Below are 12,371 nucleotides of genomic sequence, written 5' to 3'. Positions count from 1 at the left end.
AATATGTCAAGATTATCGACGGTCTAAATGTGCTGCAGATACATATTATATATTATATAAGTACACACATTACATATTATATACGATATATCATAAATATTTAAGTATATATTATAGAGTTCGACAGTTGTAAAATGTTGTCAATGTTTATCCATATAGCTACACTCGCTAGTTCGCTACAACACAATGTTTAGGTACAGTTTAATGTGCTTATATACAAAACTATTAAAAATCAAAGTTAGTTATAGTTTGTTTATATAATATTGTACAAGCTGCAAAAAACAGTATAGATCTCGGTTTCCGAAAACACTTTTCGTCGAGTAAGTTTCGCTGCATTATTGATACAGGGGTAAACGGGACCTATCCTAATGTCACGACGCGTGCATGATGGTGCATTCTACTGCAGAAAAGGTGCATTTATTTTTACAATAATCCGCGAACACTGTACAGCATGCATATATGTAACATTTTTTTTTTTTAATTTATTTATATCAAGTGCAGGATTTCATAGAAGCGTGTGTACAGTTTTGAAACGCTCGTAATTTGCTTTCAAATTAAAATATTAAAAAGCAACTTGGCGATACCCTTATATATATAGCTAATATTCTTACCTTAGATCATAATATTATGTTATAATAGGTCAATTCACTCTATTATAATTCTGAACGTAATATTTGGTATGTTGTGCGTTTCAACGTTTGTAAGGCCGGGACAACACGTGCGGATATGACAACTCCTAACCAAACATGTGTTCATTGTGCGTAATATTAATATATTATATATTTATATTTATTTTATAATTTCCAATAATATTTTACACGAGTTTTATAACAGTTACAATATCGTAAAGACTAAAGAATATTGCAAAAAACAAGTATGTAGGTTATAATGTAATGAATTTTGACATTCTTCTTTCCTTAACATAATATCAAACCCGTGCTCTTGTTTAAAATACATTAATATAGAATATTTTAATTTATTCCATTATAGATCTATAAATACATGACATAATAATTATTATCGAAAATACGCTATGTGGGTTAATTCATTTTCAAAGGAATTACGAAAGACGATATTATGGATTTTAATTTATTCGGTTTAAACGATTAGTTTTACGTAAAAACGTACTATATTTAAAAACCTAAATTTTCTAAAAATGATAAAATGAATAAATACAATATAAAAGTGAATGGTGCTTCTCTTTCATTTTCCACTAGCATTGTGCCAACTAAATACAAGAGGAATGATGGCGATTATGGTCCCAACAAAACTTTAAAATGTACTCATCATTTTTTGCAATAAATATATAGAATAACTCTAGCTTACTATAAAGGTCAATATTTTTATTTTATCTTAGGGTTTTGATAAGAAAATCTATATTACTTAAGAAGTCTGTGGATCGCATTTTCCTTTAAATTACACATTGGATCGGATCATCCCCCTATTCCCTATTATTATTTAAATAGTAACTTAATAATATAGGTAGGTAGTCCCTATTAGGTAGGTATGATGTAAATGTCATAACTTTATAAGTTATACATATATTTTAAATATAATATTTAGCCATTTAGGTACTCTAGAAAAATACAATAATAATATTTAATATTAATTTATCACATTATTATATATTATGTCATAATAATATAATATAGAAAGTATAATTCACAGATTTCAATTAAAACTAAATTAAAACGGCTGATCTATAATAAATTATATGATGGATAAATAATATCATACCAATTGGCATTTATTGGATCATCAACTGTCATTATAAATAATTCAATCTTTCACGTCTACAGTACTAACATAGTAATTCCTTAATTAAAATACTTCAATAAAACTAATTTTATTTGTTATACCAATTTATAGTTCAAATGTATTTCGATATAGGTGTTTAAACATGTAATCCTCCTTTGAAAAAATAAATAAATTCCTGTTACTTATTAAGTAGTTATTACTTATTGATCATAATTATATCAAACACAATTTCGTGTACTCTTAAAAACATTACAAGTGTGTAAATTAATTATTAGTTATTATACTTAATAATTACTTTTAACATTATTATAGACTTATTGGATAAATGTTCAATTTTCAGATTAATATTTTTCTCTCTTCTTCCACTTCTCTGATCTCTCTATACAATTTTAATAATTATCAAAAACCGTTTGATATGATTTTGTTAAGTACCTATACTCCATATTGGGTGTGTTAGGTGGTAACTTAATGCAAATTACGATTTTCTGTAAAAAAATTACTTTTTCAGAACGCATTATAATGTATTTAAATCATCGCAATTATAAAAATAAATTCTATAGTGTAACGTATTATTTTCTGGGTTATTGAAATACGTAATATATGTAGAATGTATGAGAAATCCTAGGTGCTATATAAGATAGTCGTTAAAATTAAAAACTAATTCAATTTAATTACGATAAAATCTACTTTTTAAATGAAAAAAAAATAACGCAACATGATAAAAAATAGCGTGGGTTACATGAATGTATAGGTAATTAAAATTAAAATATTTTATGTAACGATGAGTGCCTAACGTAATTTTAATACTTTTAAAAAGTGATTCTCCCAATTCTAGATATTGCTGATATAATAATTTACAAAATATCTAGGTTCAGCCGTTTAGGTACTTACTACTTTACTAGTTACTAAAATATATAAATGCGTAGTTATAATGTATCAATTTCGACATCGAATAATGTTTTTATTTTAATTTATAAGACTATTATATATACTTTAATATATAAATCATACGAAAATGAATCAATTAAAAAAATATTTTATGTACATCTACAAAAAATGAAGTAGTTCTTAAATAATTCAATCTGAAGAAACTCTGGTACCAATGTTTTTATGTTTATACTTGTAATTTTTTTAGAATACTATTTACGTTTAGTAAATTGATGGATTGATTGTTTTTTAACCAACGAGAAACTACTTTCGTAATGTAGTATTCATTCATAAGAGGTTTTAAAGAGATAAAAATGATTTACTTTTAATGTTAACGATTAATATTGTATAAAAAAATAAATATTTTAATGATTCAATAAATGAAATGCTTATGAATATGGTTCTGTAACATTGAAAGAAAGGCTAATTGTTTATCAACTGATTATTAGTGATCCCTGACATGATTTCTGTGAATTACAATTTCCGGTTAGAAACGAATAATAGTTTTAGTATGATATTCATATTATTAATGTATTTATTATGAATTTACACCATGTAATTAGGTATAGGATAAGTATAGGATTTTAAATAATTTAATATGTCTTTTGATATAAAACGTGATCGGCTGTCACGCGACGCCTGTAAAAAGGATGTTTAATCATTGTGAACTATACACAGCTGTTATAAACACACATATATATATATATACGTACCAATATAATATTTGAATATTACTGTTTAAACTTAACTTTTTTTTTTTTCAATAATTACGACGGCCGCGACATTTAGTACCTACGCCTAGAGTAACTATATAATATGACCTACGCTGCAATCTTATCGTTTTCGAATATTATTGCTTTTGTAACGATAAAGAAAAACGTAATATTTTATCAACGATGTTGTACAGAAACGGTTACGAGTCAACTTAATCATAAACCATTTAGGCCTATAAGTAGATTCAAGATACATAACATTAATCATTCATATCCATTGACTATATAGGTGGTGGTATAAATTATATGTCGAATATAGTACGAGTACTTAAATAACCTACACAACTTACAAGACGTGTCGTCTCCCCGAAAAACTAATCGGATGACGCAATTTATAGTGTTACACACACGAAACGCGCGTTTATATAAATATAATATATACCTATTATTTTTTTTTTTTAATCCTCATTTTTCATGTCACGCTCCCCCCCCTTCCCATATAGCTCCGGTCCATGGGAAGTGACAAATTCTATTTTTATGCTGGTTTCACGCCCACGCCACAGCCAGACATATTTCTATATAACCCTTAAAAGGGACTGTGTGTATTTTTAACGACTATAAATGCGTCGGGTGAAAGCTTCAAATAATATAATACTTAATATATATATATATATATATATAAAGGCGCCTGCTATAATAATATAAAATACACGTCGGGTGTGTGCACTGCATCGGTTTTCCCTGCGCATATGCAGCTCACGAAACACGGAAAATGACCAAAATTCAATCTCGTCATAATATTTTGCAGGGGACGAATGCATCACCGGTTGAATATAAAAATAATTGTACGATAGCATAGGACAGGGATTCTCAAACTTTAATGAATACTGTACCCCTTTTTAGTTTTTACCAATACATTTTTTTGAGTACTCCTTCTTAGTTACAAAACTTAAATATGTACAGAACAATTTAAAGACACATATATTTTAAACCTTAACCGTACCCCTTCAAAAATTACGTATACCCCAAAGGGGTACACGTACCATGGTTTGAGAATCCCTGGTATAACGTGTTATAATAAAATATGCCTATATTTATAGTTACTATATAAATATATAATACCATTATACAGTTTTTCCCCTACACATAACATTCATATTACGAGATCGTGTTCGGCTACGGAATGCAGTACGTGGAAACTCGCGTTGGCTTTAGTAGATAATAATAAAATATTGAGAGAGAAACGACGGACTCAGCGATGGGTACGCAAGGTATCGGCCCACCAGAATTTTAGTTTTTTGACCGGTCCTAAAAAGCCCATTTTCAAATGAGCATTTCTAAAATTACTTATACATTTTACGCAGCGCACCGAGGTAAATGAGTGTATTTAAATTTTGTATTGTAAAGTAATTATTGCCCAAACACTTACAATTGGCCTATTTTTTGAGCGAACCACTGAGATTTTCTCGGTAGATCACCGCTTCAATCTGGACCTGAGACGGCGGTCGAATCGGTCGATCGTTCCATATAATATTGCACTATAATATTATAGAAACAAGGGCGTAATAAAGGATAGGATTGAGGAAGATAGACCCCGAGACCCCCCAAAAAAACTTTTATTTTACTGTTAACATTTTATATTTGGTGTGGTAGGTTATTGCATATCTCATATATGCTTACAAATTTTGCTAAAAACATATGATCCTCCCCCCCCCCCCCCTCAAACAAAATTCCTAATTACGCCACTAATACAATAATATATATACAACATAATTTTATGTATACATTTGTAATTTGTGTGTGTGCGATGTGAAGTGCACGTGGGAAGTGCACGTGGGAAGTGCACGTGGGAAGTGTGATTATGTCAATTCGGTTATTTGTACAACCACTAATAATTTTGAACACGATATTTAATGAAATAATTTATATGTATATATATGTACTCACTAAGATAATATGTCACACGCGGCGTTGTAAATTTTTTCGCGGCGGATAAATCGGATTGTCCAATAATGTAACAGCAGTATACAGGGGCGTATTTAGATATTTTTTTTGGGGGGGGCTGTGGTATTTTCTGCAACTGAAATTCCCCAATTCAGCCTATTAAAAATAAGAGTTAGAAAATTAATACACAATTTTAATTTTTGTCATGATTTTTAATGTTTTCAAAAAATTAATAATGAAATAATATATAATAATAATAATAATAATACGATATTCATATAACAAATCAAATCAAATTTAAATTTCTTTCTTTGCCACTGTTAGCAAATTTATCTAATAAAATGTCATCTGGTATGTCAATGTCTCTATGAATAGCTAAAAGGGCAAGTCCCACTAGTCTGGATTCTGAAGTTGTATTTCTTAAATACGTTTTGAGTCTTCTCAACGTCGAAAAGCTGCGCTCAGCTGTAGCGGTGGATACTGGTATTATTGCTAGTATTTTTAGTAATTCATACATGTTTGGATACATTAAATTATCACAGACACTCAAAGCCTCTATAGCAGTTGTGGGCCTTAAGTTGCCTTCAATATTCTTCCACTTAGCTTGCCAAATTTCGTACTCTGCTTCTATAACGTCATTTAGCCCCGGTAAATCATTTTCATAAAATTCAACAGCTTTTTTTTAAATAAGAAAATGGTTTTTCAACTACAATACTTGGTAAGACATATTGTAATGAAGTTATAGTTTCATTGTGAGGTATAAATCTTTCATTTAATGCCATCATCAAATCGTCCAAGTACGGTATAAAAATAGATTTTTTGTAATATTCTTCAATGTTGTTAGATGGTACATTGCTTCTATTTCTTTGACTGCTACAAATACGAGGCATTTTTGGTTCAATATTTAACTTTTCAGCAACATCTTTGGCTTCTTTATAAATATTGTTAAATTTTAAATCAACGTTTTCTCTTATGGATTGAAACACAGAAATTACATCGGAAACTTGATTAAGAGCATTAAATAAATCAATATTTTTACTTTGTAAATGTTTCGATAAATTATAAGTATAACTTAATAATTTACTAGACACACAAATAGATATTAAAAAATTAAAATGATTATTGTACGGTGATCGAGACGTGACAACGCGTGTATATCAGTAAATCAATTTTAGATAAAAGAAATCGAAATAACGATAATGCAGCAGAACCGCACGTCAAAATTAAACATTTATGTACCGAACTCAAAGGTATAATCGTTATGATCAAAATCGTCATTGACACATTATATGAATAAATTGTTCGTTGTTAATAATAATTCTTTATAAAATTATATTGAACTTTTACGATTTTACATCTAATAGAACATAATAATTAATAAGTAGACTTAATACACAATTCCTGGATTTCGGGGGGGGGGGGGCTGAAGCCCCCTCAGCCCCCCCCATAAATACGCCCCTGGCAGTATATATACAATACGCTATAGCTACAACATATAATGATATAATTAAAGACAGAAATTTTTGGTTATTACAAATTTTTACTGAGAGTATGTAGCTCCAATTGGATAAGATTTTTCGACGATTCATTTACCAATGAACTGATACATAAACATTTTTAGTGCATAAAAAAGAATATTTCGACTTTAAAGAATATTTTGGGCAAAAAACCTGTTATAAGAATATATTGGCATATTGGAGTTTAATTTAAATATATTCTCATAAATCTAATGGTTTATAAAAAAAAATCCAAAATTTTTTCATTTTTTTTCATATTTATCTTAACGAAATGATGCAAAGCAATATTTATGAGAACTATATTTATACTTATAAGAATTATTTTTTATTTTTTGAATTCATAAGTCTGAATTATTTATGTTTGAATTGTTTTGATATATAATATTCTGTTATTCAACAATATACAATACATTTTTGTTTTTATTACTTAAAACATGTTATTAATTTATTATTATTTTTTTTTCAATTTCATAAATCTGAATTTTAGATATGTGACTATAGGTGCTACAATCAGTACAATCACACATCTAAAACACAATTAAACAATACAGGTAGGTAGAACAGTATTTCACCATATTATGAATTAAACATGACTGTTTGAATAATTTTTTTATGATTAGTATTAATTTAAATATCTTTTTTTGTTTTTTCAGTATTTATGACATTTTTTGAAAAAGAATATTTTATTATATTCGCTTATAAAAGATTATTTTGATGAAATTATAGAGCATAGAAACATCTTATTTTTAAAAATTTTAAATACACATATAAATCTGGTCTCTAGGTATAATACTTCAAAATAAGTACATATCTCCTGCATATCATATGCACGTCGATTTGTTTGTAAAACGTGATGGATTAGACTTCGCCAGGCTGTATATATATATTGGAATAATGTACCTATATTGTATATGAATTTTTTTTCGAACTTTTTCAAGTTTGAAAAGAGTCTGTTTGTATTTTTAAATTATTTAGTACGTACTTTCTACATATATTACATATTATAGTGAAAGTTTTTATTTTTATTATAATTAAAGATTTTTTTTTGAAAAACAACAGCATACAACTTTAACTAACAACACTGTTTAGATTAAAATTTAAAATGTATTAATGTATTATAAATGGAGATTCACCCCCATTTTTAAAATTTAATATTGAAATTTCGGAATTGTTAAATATACTTGAAACTTGAAGATCACATTTTCAATTTATTTATTTTTTTATCAGCAGTATTCTGCGGAAACTATTTTAAGGATTGCCATCTTTTATATAAACATTTTAATATAATTTAAAAACCAACTATATATATATATATATATATGTACTCATCGTTTGAATTTTGACTAAGAAACAAAAAAGTAAGTAGGCATACCTATTCACGATTTTTTACCTATTTAATTTAGTCTTATTTAAAAAACAGAAGTTTGTGCTGTCGTACTTGCAAGATACTCCTTATTAAGCCTTAATAATAATAAAGTTTATAAATAATAATCAAGTTTGTAGTACAAAAAATCTAAAACAATTGAAAATATGGTCCTTCGATCCAACTAAAATTCAGAATTTATATAAATTCGTTACCAAATGAAAACATGAAGGTGAGCATATACTTGGTATGACTCATACAGTATACTCCATATAAACACATTTAGAACGGTTAAATAATATTTTAATATATTATAATAACCAATTTTATGTAGTTAGTATAGTTAACCTACCTATGATTACTATAAATAAAATAATTTTAGACTTTATTTTCGCTTTCATAATATCCCCGTAGGCGTGCGATTACTCGAAAAAGAACCACGTTTCGCTTTTTTACGAGTATACAAACGAGATCTCCCTAGGTGTTTTCCTGTAAATCGGCGACGCCAAACGATTGTCTGGAATCGCCGTTTGAAAAAAATAAAATCACGATTCGAAAATGCTTAAGTAGACAAAAATTGATCGCGTTTATACGGCACCATTAGGTACCAATCTTTTAATAAAACGAACCTCTGAGATTCATCGAGTATCAAGAAACGACTCCACGCCATGTAGCTGCAGCGGCAAACGACAATAATAATATCAAAAGGTCAAATTACGACGACGCCTCTTAGAATTTTTTCTTCTCGCCACTATCTGTGCGTACGTCATTTAGTCATTTTAATATGTCTGTATATTATTATTGTTTATGTATATGTAAACGTTTCTTAATTATAATTATTTATAACGCTGCACACATGACCCATTCAAATCCATCGTGATGCGTCTCTTTTTTATTATAACATTAAATTTTAAATTTTTATTTGCGTATTATATTTTGATGTTTATTACGAATTACGATGTATAGGTGTATAATATAGGTATAGCATTCGAGTTGACCTACAGAATATATTTTCCGTAACGGCTAGCGCGTATAAATTCCACCTGTTGTTCGTCTGCTATTAACATATTAGATATTATATATATATATATTATAAATATGTAGTATTAAAATATTTCTAAACGATGGTCTGGCCTATATATTATAAAACACGTGGTTTGCGTTTGTGTACTATCATCATCTATATATTATTATAATAAAATAGCGATTTGCGTATATAATACATAACATTATTATAATATACCTATATGTTTAGATATATGTCGTGTACACACGAATAATTTAAATATATAATAATATGTCGTGTGTACAGAGGTACCCTTCTAGAAATTCCAGATTCCCGAGAACGTTATTTTCGAATTTGTCCCACGGCCATTTTGAAAATTTCCGGTTTCATCGTGGGTTTGTTGACCTCGAAGACGGTAGCGTCGGTTAAAGCCATGGGAAAATATTGATATTGCCCCCGTCCCTGTCGTGTTCGGAACGCTTTAATCCACTGCGCAGGTGCGTCTGAAGGGTATAGAAGGTCAGACAGCGGTGCGAAAAGACCGGAGGTTGTGTCCCGCTCCATCATCCCCTTCACAGTTCTATTCACCTATATATATAGGTATTATATACATCGCATGTACCTAGTAATGTATGTACAAGCATATATAGTGTCAGAACTTGCATATAAACATTATATTATATGCTAAAATAGTGTATCCAGCGACACGGTAGTGTCGCGAGCTAAGTAAAAAAAAAAGGAAGGCGAAGCACTCGACCGTGTATATATACAGAAACCTAAACATTCCCATTTAATACGTGTTAATATTTTGGTATTCTTTATTAAAGGCTGTAGGTCTAATAAATGAACCAAATAGTTAGAATGAGATATCAATCGATCGAGAAAATCATAGGCTACGTGCTTTTATAATTTTAAATAGAATCGGTTGAATAGTATTTTAGTTATGATCAAAAAACTGTGGATATTTAAGTGATCATTTTATATTACTTTCGCCGCCGGCTGCCGTATTAAACGCGTCATGTTGACGGGACGAGTGAGAGGATTCTTGCGACGGCGGCGTGTGTCTCCCACTACTATTGCTTCCCCCCACCGCTAGACACATACAACATACTAACACGCGAACATGGTCCACAATCGCTTATCAGTTATCGGTATCGGTGCATTCTGTTTTCGTAATTTGAAATTTCGTTCTTTCGTCTCGCGTCTTGCGTACGAGCTTGTTGTCGGCGTTATTGTCTCGTGTCCATAATATTATTATTCAATGCACGTGGTATCACCAAACCTAACCGTATCGACTATCTATCATTTTCCATTGAGCATTTTATTGTTAAATAATATATAGTCGTTATAATAATAATTATTATTATAACAGTCTTTATTATAATTTATAATACTTTATTGTGACTGTCTTCATATTTGTGTCGAATTGTGTCTACATTAAAAATGGTAACTTAACTCCAAAAGGCGCGAGATATGAGGAAAAAAAATATCAGGAGTCTACTCAATCTAAAATCGTAGTTGAAAGTTATAATAGTACTACTATTAAACAGTGCAGTATTAACACGGTACATGAAGTACCACTAAAAAGAAAGAATCCAAAATCCAAACAGTTATTTCCATTTTATTAAATATTGAAAAATGTGCCAATAGATCAATTGGTAAATTAAAAATGCCTCTGGTTCAAGGTAGGTGTGCAGATAGAGTATTAAAATGGGTGCTGAAGTATAGGAAACAAAATGTACTTTTGTACAGAACGATATGTTTAAACATCTTAAAAAAATTATAAATAAGACATTACATCATAATAATGGAAAAAAAAATAAAAAATATCTTGACCCTAATAAAAACTAATGATATCTCAACAAAAACACTACGTCAACTCCGTGTAAAAAAACGCTAAGTAAAAAAAAAAAAATATATAAATGCAATAAAATGTGTGATATAAGGTGGAATCTAAGTAAATAGTTTAATGAATAAAATGTATGTATAAATAATTAATTCAAATTTAATAAAAATTGGTTATTTATATTAATTTATAATATGAATTATTTTAACTCAAATTGATCCAATTTTGGTTTACTTGGCCGGAAGATTCAGTCTAAAAAATGTATAGCCAAGTACTAATAGTTTATGTAATAAATAATGAAAGCACCATTACAATAAATAAATTGTTTCCGGCTAAGTACACCAAAATTGGATCAATTTGAGTTAAAATAATTCATATTATAAATTAATATAAATAACCAATTTTTATTAAATTTGAATTAATTATTTATACATACATTTTATTCATTAAACTATTTACTTAGATTCCACCTTATATCACACATTTTATTGCATTTATATATTTTTTTTTTTTTACTTAGCGTTTTTTTACACGGAGTTGACGTAGTGTTTTTGTTGAGATATATGATATACAATAATCATCGCGTATACTAATGCACTGTATTACATATATTTTATAGCCGCGGTTTAGCGATGCAGTTTTCGAGCGCCAGTCGACTTAGAATAACGAACGGAAATGTATAGGTAGGTATATAATAGACAGCTAAAATCATAATATTTGACTCATCATTGAGACGTTTATCGACTTGTAAAAATTAAAGAGAACAGTATATAAATGCGTATATTATAACTATATATTATGTTGTGTAGCTCTCACACGATTATTATTATAGTGAATATACCTACTGTGTGTATATAATACCGTAATGTAAACGGAAATGTTCACTTAAAACATTTGACGTTTTGTTAATTGCAAAATTATACACAAATTATATATTAATATTTAATTTTTATGGTAGATATTATAGAAAAATAAAATTGGTAGAAAATAAACTATAGACATTTTATTATTTTGTATAGATATACATTAATAACGAATATTATCGATTTAATTATAAACAGGATTATATACGTCTTGAAGTCTTCTATTTGGACGATTTACAAAATATGCTTACCCCCCGAATCCCCATCATTTAAGTAGTGTAAGTACTGTGGTGAATGGGTGACATAAATTTAATCTTTCAAATAAGAATCACATTTTGTGTTGTACCTAAATTATTATGGAGATAATTATTTATTTATTTTTTTTGTAACTTCAATTTTAAAGTTTTAAATATTTTAGTACTAAGAATAATATT

At 28.6% G+C, this 12,371-nt stretch overlaps 1 pseudogene; it reads right to left on the bottom strand.

The window, feature by feature from the left end:
* Positions 1-5,434: 5,434 nt before the first annotated feature.
* Positions 5,435-6,630, bottom strand: LOC149057694 (52 kDa repressor of the inhibitor of the protein kinase-like; annotated as a pseudogene).
* Between the last annotated feature and the right edge of the window lie 5,741 nt (positions 6,631-12,371).

This window comes from Diuraphis noxia, unplaced genomic scaffold (genome assembly GCF_037042655.1).
Source record: "Diuraphis noxia isolate RWA-SAM2 unplaced genomic scaffold, SU_Dnox_SAM2 contig0003, whole genome shotgun sequence".
In the NCBI taxonomy this organism is placed as follows: Eukaryota; Metazoa; Arthropoda; class Insecta; order Hemiptera; family Aphididae; genus Diuraphis; species Diuraphis noxia.
This window is presented reverse-complemented; position numbering and strand designations above follow the sequence as displayed.